We start from the raw sequence: 15,746 nt of genomic DNA, 5'->3' as shown, positions 1-15,746 counted from the left end.
CTCCCGTATCCCAAGGCGGGAAAAAAAAAAAAATAGAAAAAAAGTCCGGGCTTAATTACCAGGAAATATTCATCGGGGCTTCCGCTAACAAATATTTTGGCCGTGAAAATAATAGAGATCTTTCACTCCTGGGTTATTTACACGCCTTGATAATTAGCTGCTTTTCTTCCTTCCTTCTCTTGTTGGTTTAATTTATTTGCATTTAGCGTTTTTCTTTCAGTCCTCCGAGAGAGTCTGGTATTCAGAGCGGAGCTCTTCTTGACAGGGAAGGAAGGGTTTAATTAGTTTCTTGACTCTCTCTCTCTCTCTCTCTCTCTCTCTCTCTCTCTCTCTCTCTCTCTCTCTCTCTCTCTCTCTCTCTCTCTCTCTCTCTCTCTCAGTGAACCAACTTGGGTGTTGTTTTGAAGTGTATCAATTAAATGAAATGTTTCAATCAACTTGAACTTTGTTAAAGTAGACACACGATGTCCCAGTTATTCAGTTTGATTACAGATAACAGAGAGAGAGAGAGAGAGAGAGAGAGAGAGAGAGAGAGAGAGAGAGAGAGAGAGAGAGAGAGATCTCACTTTGAATTTGATCTAATGACGTGTACTTTATAATTCTATTAATAAGCTATTCTGCAAATTTCTTATGATGTAAAACAACTTAACATACCTGCAGTCAAATCTGAAATTTCATATGGCATATGTATAGGCATTTTTTTTTTTGGCTTTTTATAAAACCAGGAGTATATACTTTCCATCATAAATTAATTGTTAACGCATTTGTATAACATTTTGTAATAGTGCATGGTAACATTTACTTGTGCATAGTAATATATATATTTTTTTCACATTTTGTATAGCAATATTTCAATTTTATCATCTGGCTATAATTTTGCATCGCACAACATAAAAATCACGCAAGATACAAGCCAATCCAAAAAATCAAATAAATTACATATCCTTCGGAAAACAATCACATACTTTTCCAGTTAGTTTTGCTTAAGGTATATCCACATCTTATGACTCTCAAAGCAGACGCTTTCTCCTTTCCTGGGTCTTTGGTAGAAGACTCTCCTCATTTTTAACTCCCAGAATAGCTGCTATGCTGTAGACTGCCCAAAAGCGAGTTTTCCTTCCTGGACGCAGATGGGGTTCTCTTTTTTTTTTTTTAATTCTTTTTCCTTAATAGTTAATATTCAAAGTATTTTTACGTTTCAAAAGCGTATTACGTAGCTTTGATCGTGCCTCCAAAAGCACTTGCTTGCGTCAGTGTCCCACGTCCGTGCTTTTTATATATAAGTTAATTTTGGTTATGTATGTTATCATATACCTCTTATGAATCAACACCATCTATGGCAACGCTAATGATTAGCTTATTTCGTTAAAGTACGCATATTTCTGTTCATATGCTTTTGAAATCATAGTGCTTTGGTTAGAGGTAACTGGTTCCATTCATGAATATTATTTTAGTCTTAAATTTTTTACAGAATAGGCTGGGCAGTTTGTATCTCTACGAATATGTATGCAGTTTGCCCATGGGTAAAAGATCGAATCTGGTATTTAAGATTTTTTACTAAAAATTATATGTACATAAATTCTTTTAGATATACGACGCAAATCTCTCTCTCTCTCTCTCTCTCTCTCTCCCTCTCTCTCTCTCTCTCTCTCTCTCTCGTCCTCATTTCTATATGTTAATGTGCGCTTCTCCTCTCTCTTTCTCTCATTCACATTTCTTATAGTTGCTATGCTACCACCAGTACTCTCTCTCTCTCTCTCTCTCTCTCTCTCTCTCTCTCTCTCTCTCTCTCTCATTGCAGACTGCGGAATGCCTTTGCCTTGATCAAAGTGAGGTGATTTTACCCAGGAGGAACATGGACCCTTTATATTATTCAGTAGACTTACCTTCCGAAAACGAAGGCGTTTTTCTGAAGAGCGCTGTTATTTTCTCCTTCCTCGAGTCTTTATACAGATTCCCTCAACTTCAGCTTCTTTTTGACAGTGAACTAAAATAAAAAAAAAATGTTTTGCAACTCACACAATATTGAATAGCTCGATTCTTCTATGTGTACCGGTGATAAACGGTATGGAGTTCAGTGTGTACCGAATATATGTGTAGATATGTATATGTATGAATAGATCGATAAATAGATAGATAGACAAATAGATAGATAGACAGACAGACAGATAGTTGGAGAAGAGTGCTGGCATAACTGAAAGTCCATACTCATGTTCCTAGTTTTGGGTAATCATTGAGCAGCACTGTACTGAAACTAAGTGTCATTGCTTGGGCGTTAAAAGTACTTAGGATAGACAGAAGATATACTTAACGAATGAAAATGGTCACCCATTGACGATGTGTAATACCAGCTCCGGTTGTGCAAAGCCTTCGGTACCATAGCTTTCAAATTTAAGAGTCTAATTTAAATTGCTTGACGCTGAGCTTAGACTCGTGTCTTTTAACTTGTCTGTAAGAGCTTATTTGTGTTTCCAACTATGTATCTAGTTATTTGTTAATAATTTTTTATAATTTAATTTAATTTTTTAGTTCTTTCAAGGAAGTGTTCTAGCTATGCAAATGAGCTATTCCATCTTCCATAAAAACGAGTACGCAATATGAGGAACCAAGGAAGATTGTAATTTATTTGGCTAAAATTTCCATCCCTTTGTGAAATCGCACCAACGTTCTTTGTCACTGGATAAAAGAAAATCGATTTTCAAGAACTCTCCTGGCCCAGAATGGCAATAAAAATAAATATGAACTGTTGAAAGCAAACTGCCTTTTGACGTAATTTAATCCACTTTAAACCTTGACAGCAATACGTCTTACAACAATCAGTCACATTCAGAGCTGTTTAATGTAATGCTATAAATATTCCACTCTTTTTAGAACTGGATGTTTTTTTTTACCCTAGAGTATATCTCTACAGTAGTTGTCTAAAGCCTGTGATATTCAAAAACTTTTAGTTACAATATATAAATGGAGAGAAGAAATCAAGAAACGGATTAATGCCCTCAGACATTTGCCATCTTTGGCATTTTTGCCGCATAAAATAACTTGAGAATAATGCCGAGATGTGTGTTGCATAGATGTGAAACGTTGTTTCCCAAATGCTCTGGGGATAGCTTAGAATATTAATTTTTTCTCAGAAACCTGGAAGGATACTTGCGGTCACATTTGCAGTGTACAACACGATCCTGTTATCCTTTATTGTGATGTGAAATGGGAAAATACTCACAGTAATATCCATACAAACTAGGAAGCCTTTTTCAAGGCTAAATGGGATGCCTAGCTCATGAAGAAATGTCCTAAAATTGGTGGCTTTTTATTCGAAAGTTCACTGATGAATGTAAAATAGCCCGATTTTTTCATCATCATTGTAAAACAAGACGATTTAATGGCTGTAGAAATGTAAAACAGATTTCCATTTCAGATGGTAATGAAAGTCTTTGAAGCCATAGTTATACTTTACAAATAATCATAGACATAATTTTAAGCAGACTTTGGAAACTATAGTGATGCTGTGTTGAGTCATTACAAAGATATGTTTTGAAAACTTCCTTTGAAATCCTGAGTCTAGGAAATATAGAGGAAACCTGCTGCACTTTTTAAATGTCAGTTTCAAATGATTTAATTTCACAGTACTTGCATTAAATTATTATTATGCACAGTATCAACAGAACATTAATTTTGGCACATGTTTAAAAATACATTATCAGAAGTCGATTCATTTACAGCCAAAATGGACATCCTATACGAGCCAGCTCAGTTGTAATATCTTATTAATTCTGTTTTAAATGAAGTGAAATTAATTTGATAGTAGAATTGCTCTTTATCTGGAAAACAAAGTTGCAAAAAAAAAAAAAAAAGAATGCTTGTATAATTTAGGCTTTTTTCTCATTGGAATAACATGAAATTCTCCCTCTTGCTCTATTTTTCCACTGGATTATCATTTTGTAAATTTGTTTATTTTTACTTTGTCTTTCATCATCGGAATTTCACAAGAAGTTGTATGTGGATTTTTACAAACCTTTTACCAACGAGTGATTCGATTTTGAGCTAAGGTACCATCTGAGGGGTACTTTGTTTCGGGGTTGGTGTTGGACTGATCAACCGTGGCGGAGGTTTGCTGTCTCCGAATGGTCTTGCTAAGGATGTGTAACGCGGGTTACTAAGATACAATAATGCTATTTTATAGCTGTATACAATTTTGTCTTGATTTATTAACCAAGGATTGTGTTTGTATTCACATATTGCTCTTCTTTTGACTTGCATTTCCGCTTTCACCTAAGAGAATTATATGAAATGGAAGCGTGTATGTTAATAGTCAGTCATTATAACCCCCCCCCCAGAAAAAGAAGTAACAAAAATAATTGTAGAGATGGTAACATTCACAATATTTATTTCATAATACAATACAAAGGCCAAAGTTAAAATTCACAATACAGCAGGCCTGAGTCTCAAAAGTAAAAGCAGATTTTTTTTTTCTGGAAACGTTTGAACGTTGAATTTTGTGAAGCATTACAGGTAAACTTCCATGAATTTTTAATTTCTGTGATTTCTCCATTAATTATTCATGTTATTGCAGATTATTTGGTAAGGCTTGTAACATTTTTCTCACGGAGGTGGTATCCAAAATGTTTTTTGCTATTATTTCATCCTAGCTTCTCCATGTGTGTGTGTATATATATATATATATATATATATATATATATATATATATATATATATATATATATATATATATATATATGTATATATATATGTATATATATTTTATATCTATATATATTATATAACTGCACAGAAAGCTAAACAGAAACAAAACTGAGCGTGCATATAGTTATAAATTCAAACCGAGTAAATAATGTTTAACAAATACAGGAACGCGAGATGAAAAATTATCAGAATGGAAAAAAATTATAAAGTTATTCCTTTTTTTTGGCCATAATATCCCTGGTGTATTTTATTTGATATATATTGAATTTGGTTCCAAAACTATTTTATTTCAATGTGTAATATGTCCACTTTCTATCACATGATACGATGAAGTTAGAGCTTAAAGCCCTAGTACTTGTCTGATGTCAACATTTCAGTTAATGTTTGTGTTCATACAAATTTATCATAGGCACTGTCTCTCACTGGGTGGGCGGAGTCCGAAGGTCCACACCTAGCCTCCGACGCCCTTCCAAATCTTACCGCATCTGCAGCATTACGGCGTGATGAAGCTGGCATAAGATCAGATTAATCTATACCATCGAACCAATCAACCAACCAGCAGTATTTAACAGATAGATTGTCACTGCTGAAAGAAAACGGGTTTTAGTTTTCTGTAAAAGAAAACCGTTGAGATGGCATTGTCTGTCCGTCCGCACTTTTTCTGTCCGCCCTCAGATCTTAAAAACTACTGTAGGCTAGAGGGCTGCAAATTAGTATGTTGATCATCCAGCCTCCAATCATCAAACATACCAAATTCCAACTCTGTAGCCTCAGTAGTTTTTGTTTTATTTAAAGTTAAAGTCAGCCATAATCGTACTTCTGGCACCGCTGTAGGTACCAACAACACCGGCCACCACCGTTCCATGGCTGAGTTTCATGGGCCGTGGCTGAAAGTTTAGAACTCGATTGCGCCGAAGAAACTTCTGAGCATTTTTTGCTTTTTTGGTTATTGTTATTGTTGAAAGAAAACGTATTTCGGTTATTGTTGGAAGGTAAGGTTCAATAACTGGAAACAAAGGATTATTCGTATATGAAAGTTGGTTTGATCGTGTAGTAATCCCTTTAGTGTTCGTGGAACCGTCCTTTTGTGCAAAATCGCAATATATTGAAATTTGCTTGCAATGTTGCAAGCGACGCAAAAATTACAATTTAAAAGATTTAGGCTTATAAAGTCGGTTATAATGCAAAGCTATAAACTTTATTATGTATAGCAGTTATTAATGACAGTTAAATAGTGAAATTTTTCCGTTTTCATTTATAATCCACGCTGTCTTTCTCAATGCCTTTACTTGTATTTCCAGTATAAAACTATCGTTTTATTATGCACAAACGTAACTCACAGTCATATAACGAGAAAGGCATGTTTTTTTCTGTTATCCCACGTCATCTAGCAACAGGTATATTTGTACATCATTTCCACAACTATCATTTTACTCTTTTTTCCTCCAAACAAAAATATCCATGAGAAAGGGTCTCGTTTTTCCCCACAAAATACTTTTGTTTTATTGTATGATATTTCCATTCGGCGTTTGCAAACACATTTCAGCTATTACCTTTGGAAGCCACAGAATGTACGAAACATTTTTCCGTGCCTGCTTGATCAAAGCTTCAAGTACTGTTAACAGCCGTTACCTTTCCATTTGGGCCATTAACGCTGGCACAGTACTAACGTTCCCGGAGTGAGTACGTACGTTCGTGAGCACAAATGTTTGGCTTGCGTCATCGGGTTTCCAGTTTTTGCCAAAATGAAAAGAGCTGTGTAGGGTTATATATATATATATATATATATATATATATATATATATATATATATATATATATATATATATATATATATATATATATATATATTTACATTTTGACTTGCTTTCAGTTAATAACCTCTTTAATTGATGCGGTATAGTTGCTTTCTAGATGTATGTTCTTGGGATTTTCTTTATCTTTTACAGGTATTTGTATTATCGCACTTTAGGAAAACCTTCACGCCCAGGTTATGTGATTAAATTCAATTCATTCATTTCAATGGTTCGAGTGAAAACTTAAAATACGTCGTTTTGTCTCGTCTACTTTCTTGTCTACAAGAATAATTTCGTCTTTTTTTTCTGTCGTATCAAGGAAAGTCTGGTTTACTTTCTTGTCACATCAAAAAATGTTTCGTCTACTTTTTTTTCCCGTATCATGAAAATCTCGTCTTTTTTCTTTTCTTATCAAGAAAAGTCTTGTCTACTTTCTTGTCTTATCAAGAAAAGTCCCGGCTACTTTTTTGCCCTATCACGAATTGTCTCGCCTACTTTCTTGTCGCATCAAGAAAAGTGTCGTCTACTTTCTTGTCGTATCAAGAAAAGTGTCGTCTACTTTCTTGTCGCATCAAGAAAAGTGTCGTCTACTTTCTTGTCGCATCAAGAAAAGTGTCGTCTACTTTCTTGTCGTATCAAGAAAAGTGTCGTCTACTTTCTTGTCGTATCAAGAAAAGTGTCGTCTACTTTCTTGTCGTATCAAGAAAAGTGTCGTCTACTTTCTTGTCGTATCAAGAAAAGTGTCGTCTACTTTCTTGTCTTATCAAGAAAAGTCCCGTCTACTTTTTTGCCCTATCACGAGTTGTCTCGCTTACTTTCTTGTCGTATCAAGAAAAGTGTCGTCTACTTTCTTGTCGTATCAAGAAAAGTGTCGTCTACTTTCTTGTCGTATCAAGAAAAGTCTAGTTTGCTTTCTTGTCGTATCAAGAAAAGTCTCGTCTACTTTCTTGCCCTATCACGAGTTGTCTCGTCTATTTCCTGGTCATTTCTACTTTCTTGTCGTATTAAGAAAAGTCTCGTCTACTTTCTTGTCCTAGCACGAATTGTCTCGTCAATTTCCTGGCCATTTCAAGAAAAGTCTTGTCTACTTTCTTGTCGTATCTAGAGAAGTCTCGTCTACTTTCTTGTCGTATCTAGAAAAGTCTCGTCTACTTTCTTGTCGTATCTAGAAAAGTCTCGTCTACTTTCTTGTCGTATCTAGAAAAGTCTCGTCTACTTTCTTGTCGTATCTAGAAAAGTCTCGTCTACTTTTCTTGTCGTATCTAGAAAAGTCTCGTCTACTTTCTTGTCGTATCTAGAAAAGTCTCGTCTACTTTCTTGTCGTATCTAGAAAAGTCTCGTCTACTTTCTTGTCGTATCTAGAAAAGTCTCGTCTACTTTCTTGTCGTATCTAGAAAAGTCTCGTCTACTTTCTTGTCGTATCTAGAAAAGTCTCGTATACTTTCTTGTCGTATCTAGAAAAGTCTCGTCTACTTTCTTGTCGTATCTAGAAAAGTCTCGTCTACTTTCTTGTCGTACCTAGAAAAGTCTCGTCTACTTTCTTGTCGTATCTAGAAAAGTCTCGTATACTTTCTTGTCGTATCTAGAGAAGTCTCGTCTACTTTCTTGTCGTATCTAGAGAAGTCTCGTCTACTTTCTTGTCGTATCTAGAAAAGTCTCGTCTACTTTCTTGTCGTATCTAGAAAAGTCTCGTCTACTTTCTTGTCGTATCTAGAAAAGTCCCGTCTACTTTCTTGTCGTATCTAGAAAAGTCTCGTCTACTTTCTTGTCGTATCTAGAAAAGTCTCGTCTGCTTTCTTGTCGTATCTAGAAAAGTCTCGTCTGCCTTCTCGTCGTGCCAATTAAAACTTCACCATCATGCCAAAAAGACATCATCAAAGTGACTTCCCAGCATCCGTTCCAATCCTACCTGCCTTCATCTACTCGAAGCCTCGGCGGAACATGGCCACACCTGAAGTTTCATTCTTTTCCTTTTAAAGGTGAGCTCTCTGGCTACGACGAACGTCGTTTACCTGCTCACTCAGGAGGATGGCAATCGCTGTATCCACTGATTGTCACTGTAAACTTTAAAATCATTCGTCTCACCGACCGTGACAGGATTCGAACCTGCAATCTTCGGATCCGAAGTCCGACGCCTTATCCGTTAGGCCACACGGTCCGATGGCAGTGAATATCAATGAACCTTTCTGATGCTTAAAGTTTTATAGGTTTGGTTCTACATTAAACGATAAGCGTAATTGTGAACAGCACATATGATAAGTAAACTAAGTACAAATACCGCTAAGTAAAGCTACCGACACGTAACATTCCTCATTTCAGTAAGTAGACCACAGTTGGATGGTGGAAGAGAATCTTTAAATAACAAGAAAGTGGTTGTAAGATTTCCGTCAGGATATTTAGCGAAGCTGTTCTTTATTAAAGAACATCAAACGAGAAGAAAAAAAAACATTTTTCAAGGAGGAAGATTCCCAGACTACGCTTTAAAAGAGAGAGAGAAAGAAAAAAAAAAAAGTTTCATTTACGGGGAATTAAGATCATCAAAGTGAAATCTCTTCTCCGCCTTTAATCAGGGAAAATATTTTAGTGGACGTTTTTAGCGAAAACTTTACATGTAGTTTGAATAATGAAAGGACTCGTACTTCAGTCATTTTAATTTTCCTTTTTTTCTATTTGTTTGTTTTTGGTATTTTAGCGTCCAAGCTTTTTTTATTCATTATCGAAAAAAAATGAAATTTCACACTAATGGAAATGAGTTTTGCTTTTTAATGGTACATCCGTGTTAAAAGCCATTTAAAGTCGTTAAATAAAGCCTGAGTAAATTTAAAGTATTTGACTTACCAGAGAGAGAGAGAGAGAGAGAGAGAGAGAGAGAGAGAGAGAGAGAGAGAGAGAGAGAGATGGGATGCAACTAACGCCATCTATGGACTGAATGTGAATTCAGAATCTTTTCTACTGGCAGAGGGAAGACCGAGGTTTAAGATTGAGGTTTATTTAATTTTGCCTTGGTTTAAATTTCTCTCTCTCTCTTCTCTCTCTCTCTCTCTCTCTCTCTCTCTCTCTCTCTCTCTCTCTCTCTCTCTCTTTAGTGACATTTACTGCTGTTTCTTTGACCATGCAGTTTTCTTTGGCTTCGGTAATTTTCACTTCCGAAGCCTTGCCGATATTTACATCCATAACTTTGGAGATATTGCATTTACTTGTTGTTGTAGGTTAAGTTGGCCTTATACCAGCACGTACTCTTGCTCATGTAGCAGACTTTCGGAAGCCTTAGCAATTATTTTCAGAGGATCCTTACCGCATGTTACGGTTAAAGTCTAACAAAGTATTTTTTCTTTTCTATGGATTTTGACCACATGAAATATGATAACAACGTGATTAAGAATCGCTTATTAAACTGGTTAGCTAATGAACATTGTAAACAAAGTCTTTTCATTAAGTAGATTATATAGTGTAATGGAGGATTCGAAGAGTTTAAATACCTTGAAACCAGTAAGATTTCCGAATGAATATTTAAAGGCGCAGTTCTTTTTTAAAGGACATCAAAAACAAAAACGAAAAACAAAAATAGTAAATAAAAATGAAATCTTGGTCACATTTGTTCTGTTAATATTTGCTTTCTGGGATTTTGCAATCTTTACTTCGATTCTTCTTGGTAATAGTCTGAGGCTTTGAAATTTTTGTCAAGCATTTCCTTTAAATGCGGATAATTTACTTTTCAACCTTCCACGTCATTTAATTTCAGCTGTCTCTGAATTATTACTCTCAAACCTCATTAACGTCGATTTTTATACTTGACTGGGCCAGATTTTCAATCATTGATAACCTTCTCCCTTTGAAGCTGAATCCGTAAGCTTTACCTCTGTAAGCATAACTGAAAGTTCTTTTGTTTGCTTTTGAATGTCTCTTAGATTTTGCCTTCATAACTGCCTTACCCCTTCTCTTCTAAGCTTCCATAAGGTCATAGTGTCACTTTTTTTTTTTGCGCTGAAAGACACACTAGACTTTACTTTAAAGACCATGTCTAGTTTTCGGAGTTTCATTAACCAAGTATTTGATTAAATTTGCTCTGAATGATTGGCTCATCTAAACTTTCCGTCTCTAGAAAGTTTGAAAATCGTAAGTCTGAAATGAATTGTAGTTATTGTCTTTAATTTCAGTCTTTATCTCACAAACTATCGCGAACAGAATTTACTGTCTCACATACTATCACAAACAGAATTTGTTAAAAAAATTTCGGTCTGAAAAGACCATTGTTAAAATGTATTACATACTCATGTATTAAAATCCACTCTTCCGAGTTCTCTTGTATTCATTGAGCGATTGTTCCAGATAAATTCGTGAGCCAAACAAGCTTTTTAGATCCGCCCATCTTCTCTGTACGCTTTCCGCTCTTCATTTATCAGAAACGTTTTTTGTATGCATTTTTTGGATGCTTGACACTTTGAACTTCGGCACATTCTCCTTCCATTGTGAAACTCTTTATAAGCTGGTCTTTTGTTAAAGGGTGAGGAATATGTGAAACATGGAAAATCCTGGAAAAGGCTGGAAAAGGATTTTCCCTTGCATGAATAAGTGACGAGTTTTTTCCATAAAATGTGGGACAGGATTGCAATTTGAATTTTTTCTTGAAGAAGTCGTCTGGATTTTATAGAGCTTACGGTGTATTGAGGTATAAAGGGCATTTTCCTGTTCTAATTGTGCATTAAAAAAGTAAGAAAACCATGTAGGTGGGTGTATAAAAGTAATAGGTTTTTTACAAGTCAAACTGATGAAAATTGTTTTAGGAAAAATATTCTCCTTTTCTCTGCCATATCTGCTTCCCTCCATAGTCGACTAAATACCAGGTTCATATTTCAGTGGGTCGGTCAACAGAGGGACGACGAATATTCCAAAATGTGGGCCATATCCCCTGCCCACATTAACACATTCACACACACATATATACATATACATATACATATACATATACATATACATATGTGTTTGTCTGTGTAATTCCACCAACGTCATTGTTTTTTTCAATTCGAATTGTGAAGTATTTCGAAAATTTAGTTATGCATGACAGCATCCGCATCAAATCTCGAATTTGAGTCACTGATTCCCACCAGATGCTTCCTCAATAAAACCTGCAAGTGTTGATTTAAGGTTCTAATTGTCAAGCATAAAATGGAAATCGAATTGCTCCCGGTTTCATTAATTTGAAATTAATTAATACCTCACCTTGCCATGTTTGAAAGCCTATGTGGATCCATGTTAAAACTCCTGACTCTCTCTCTCTCTCTCTCTCTCTCTCTCTCTCTCTCTCTCTCTCTCTCTCTCTCTCTCTCTCTCTCTCTCTAACGGATGTAACAAGAAAAGTGAGATGTTAGAAAATATTAATCCGAAACTTCATTTTTCTTTCTGCCAGATCCTAAGAGGGGAACTCTCTCTCTCTCTCTCTCTCTCTCTCTCTCTCTCTCTCTCTCTCTCTCTCTCTCCTGCTTTTGGCGTATTTGGCCCATCAGCTTCACTGTCGAATAATGTAAATGGCTGAAATTACGAGGAAACAGCAGTCGGCTGCTTCTTTTGTCCGTTCATTTTGCTCCAAAAATCTTGGTCGCCATTGGCACGTTCGTGCCCTAATTGGGCCTCTTGTGAACGTATGCACCTTCCGCTGAAGCTTAACAACCAAGCAACCTAAAGGAATGTTGCATCCGATATCATTTCGGGAAATGCTACTTATGTGTTACTGTGTTGCTTAGATCCATTTTAAAGTTACTTTTCCGATTACGCGGTTGAAAGTAGTTGGTACTTTATCTAATTTTTTTTTTCTCAGTTATTTTTCGTTTGGCTATTTTAGCTCGTTCATTTTAATAAACGCCGGTTAAAAATATTCATGAAGGCAATTAATCACTGCTATGGCTTAATGATGACAAATGGGTTTACTCTGTGTTTAGGAAAAATGCAGTGTTCTTGTTTCTGATACTGGGAACCTTAGTGTGTGGAGGGCATTTATGTATATGTATATATAATATGTATTATATACGGTATATAGGTCTATGTATATTATCTATCTATCTGTCTGTCTATCTATATATCTGTCTATCTATCTATCAGTCTATCTAGTGTATATAGGTCTATATATATCTATCTATCTGTCTATATATATATATACATGCATACATATATGTGTATATATATATATATATATATATATATATATATATACATATATACACACACACACACACATATATATATATATATATATATATATATATATATATATATATATATATATATATATATATATATATATATATATATATATATATATATATATATATATATATGCATGATCATTACACACCTGGCTACAGGCATACCTCCAAGTATCACCGCCGACCTTTTCATAACAGCGACGGAATTCGCAAAATCCGACTGTTGAATTTCACGCCATAGAGGTGGCTGTCGCTGTAATACATCGATTAGTGACCCAGAAATTAATATTTCGTTGCTTTTCATCAAACCAGCCGATATGGAAAAAATTGCTTCCTGTGAAAAAAAAAAAATGTATTCGAGTCCAAATGACACTCGCTGGTATATGAGTTCTGGAAATTTAAATTTTCTGCCTCATTTCCGACAGGAGTTTAGCTTGTCGGAGGTTTTTGTCCGTTTATTTCCGACCCGGTGATTGCAATAACTCAATAACCGTGATATCAATGTTAGTTGCTTGATCACTTTTTCTCGGTGTAGAACAAAATTTGCAAAAAAAAAAAAAAAAAGTTTTCGCTACAAATATTCATTATATTCGGATGTCATTTTCTGTTTGTGTTATTAAGAGTTTAATCTAAATAATCTTTGTCATCCGCTTTCTCGAACGTGTAAATCATCCACTTATCATCCACTTTATTAGAAACGCGAGTCTTCCACCTCATCCATACAACTAAATACAGAAGCCATCATGGTTAAAACTAAAAGTATACTTTATCAATAAATTAGAAATTCGTCCACTTCAGTTGGAGGTATCCAGCCTAATTCAGTGTAGAAGTCTTTTATTTAATTAAATTCAATTAAATCAACAATTCTTACATAAAATACAGCGTCCTCTTATTTCACAGTGTACTAGGAAATTGTCTTAACCTATCCCATCACCTAACACCGTGTACATACTATACATGTAATCCGTTTCATTCATCCCTTTACATAACTGAATACCATCCACTCCAGCAGAATGTAGAAACCATTCTCTACCTGTTACAGAAATTTCAGTTATGAAGTCTATTTATATCCACATCATCCAGTACAGCCATCTGAAAGGGCATTAGCTTTCAGACAGAAGGCAATTCGAATTCATTTTACTCTTCTGAAATGTTGCGTTAAGCTAGTCCTGTAGTTGATGTGAGGTATATCTGGGAAAGTTTATTATCATCATGAGATCTTCAGCTCGAGAAGTTTGGCTCTCTCTCTCTCTCTCTCTCTCTCTCTCTCTCTCTCTCTCTCTCTCTCTCTCTCTCTCTCTCTCTCTCTCTTTGCAAAGCTTCATGAAGTTACAGTTAAAATATCGATGATCCACTTTATCATATCACCTTTCTTCGCCACTCGAAAACATCGATCTCGTCCACTTCACTCGCACTCTTGGGAGGCTGTCCTCGAAAGGTTTATGATATTCTGACGTTTAGCTAAAATCTAGAAGAAAATGAAACTCGAAGAGGTGGGTGGGACCGGGGGCAGGTTTGAGGAGGTAGGGGGTGGGGGCTCGGGAGTAGAGCAGGGAAGGCTATAGGGACTGTACAGGTAATTTCTAAAACTAACGAATGAGTTATAGGACTGGTCAAAATTTAAAATTTACTTTCATTACACTGACCTCCCAGCTGGCGATTTATCTATAACATTACCTTAAGAAAAACAATACAAGTGGTGATATTTTCAACTTTTTATTTTATGCGTGAATCCTATGCCGGAATACTTAGAAAACTTTACAATGTACGGGAGTAATAAGTGCAAAATTAGTACCAGGATTCCATTCTGATTGGGTCTTGCATTTCAGAGGCGAGCAATATTGCCTTCATATATTATATTAGAATGAAAATATTCATGTCACTTATACATTTTCCTTTTCACTTCTTGCTAACCGTTTTTTTTTTTTGGCAAGTGAAACCTGTGGCATCTTTTTTTTTTTTTTTTTTTTTTTTTTTTTTTTTACTTATCTGAGCGTCAAACTAATGTTTGAATTTAGTGCCCAAGACACGTACCTTTCAAGAAATAAAATGTTTGTCTGTGATAGACAAAATGATATTCCATCTTAACATTTTACATTTTAACGTAAAACTATGTTGTGACCTTTGGTCGAGGTCACCCATACTTTGGTCAATGATAAACTTAGTTACCAGTTCTTACCTGTCCAGTGTTCTTCAGGAATGGGAACGTGTTTGTCTTTCGCTGTGTGGATTTTGGTGAAAATTAATTGAAATGACATTTATTTTAACTCATAATTAATAGAAATTATATTGATGTTTATTCATAATTTTATAAGAAAATGAATTAAGAATAAATTTGTATTATGACGAAACTGCAGGTTTATGATTGCTGAGAACATTAATTTTTTAAGTGAAGTAAAATCCCTGGTAATAACATTAATTTTGAAGCGTTACAGAATTCAGCTTTATACTATTGGCAGTGCTATTTTGTCATTACGTATAGTAAAGGTCATGAGAGAGAGAGAGAGAGAGAGAGAGAGAGAGAGAGAGAGAGAGAGAGAGAGAGAGAGAGAGAGAGAGAACTGGTGGCCACTTAAAATTTTTTATTTCAAAAACTGAAAGTACTTCCAGTCTCCTTTGATAGGAATTACTGCGTCGAAATGAATGTTTCTATCGCATCAAGTATGCTTTTGGGCCGTAATTAATCTTCCCTTTGAGCCGTTATAATTGGCATCATTTTGTACACGAACCTCCGAGTTTTTAAGTTTCATTTCTGAAAGTAATAAGACCCCTTGTTGAGTTGCAACGAGGGTCACGGCTTCCCTTCTGCAACGATTCATCAGGTGAGTGCTGTGAACGAACAGATGGTATGAATCGCGATCAGACGGATGGTATGTGTTGTAATCAAACGGGTAGTTTGAGTCGTTAATTGTCAGACTGGTGGCCTCAGTCACGTTCAGGTGGATGGTTTGAGTGAGTCATGTCCTTCATGGTGGATTCAAATGTTATAAAAGAATTTGAGACTCATTCAAGTGTAAACTTCGAAACAAAGCCAGAGAAGTTGTGTGAT

The 15,746-nt window shown here is 35.4% G+C and overlaps 1 non-coding gene across 1 annotated transcript; it reads right to left on the bottom strand.

The window, feature by feature from the left end:
- Window positions 1–8,582: 8,582 nt before the first annotated feature.
- Window positions 8,583–8,655, bottom strand: TRNAR-UCG (transfer RNA arginine (anticodon UCG)). The gene has a single exon. It is a non-coding gene; the product is annotated as a tRNA-Arg (tRNA).
- Between the last annotated feature and the right edge of the window lie 7,091 nt (window positions 8,656–15,746).

Source organism: Macrobrachium rosenbergii, chromosome 18 (genome assembly GCF_040412425.1).
Source record: "Macrobrachium rosenbergii isolate ZJJX-2024 chromosome 18, ASM4041242v1, whole genome shotgun sequence".
NCBI classification, from domain to species: Eukaryota; Metazoa; Arthropoda; class Malacostraca; order Decapoda; family Palaemonidae; genus Macrobrachium; species Macrobrachium rosenbergii.
Note: the sequence above shows the minus strand (reverse complement) of the source record. Positions and strands in the feature narration are given on the sequence as shown.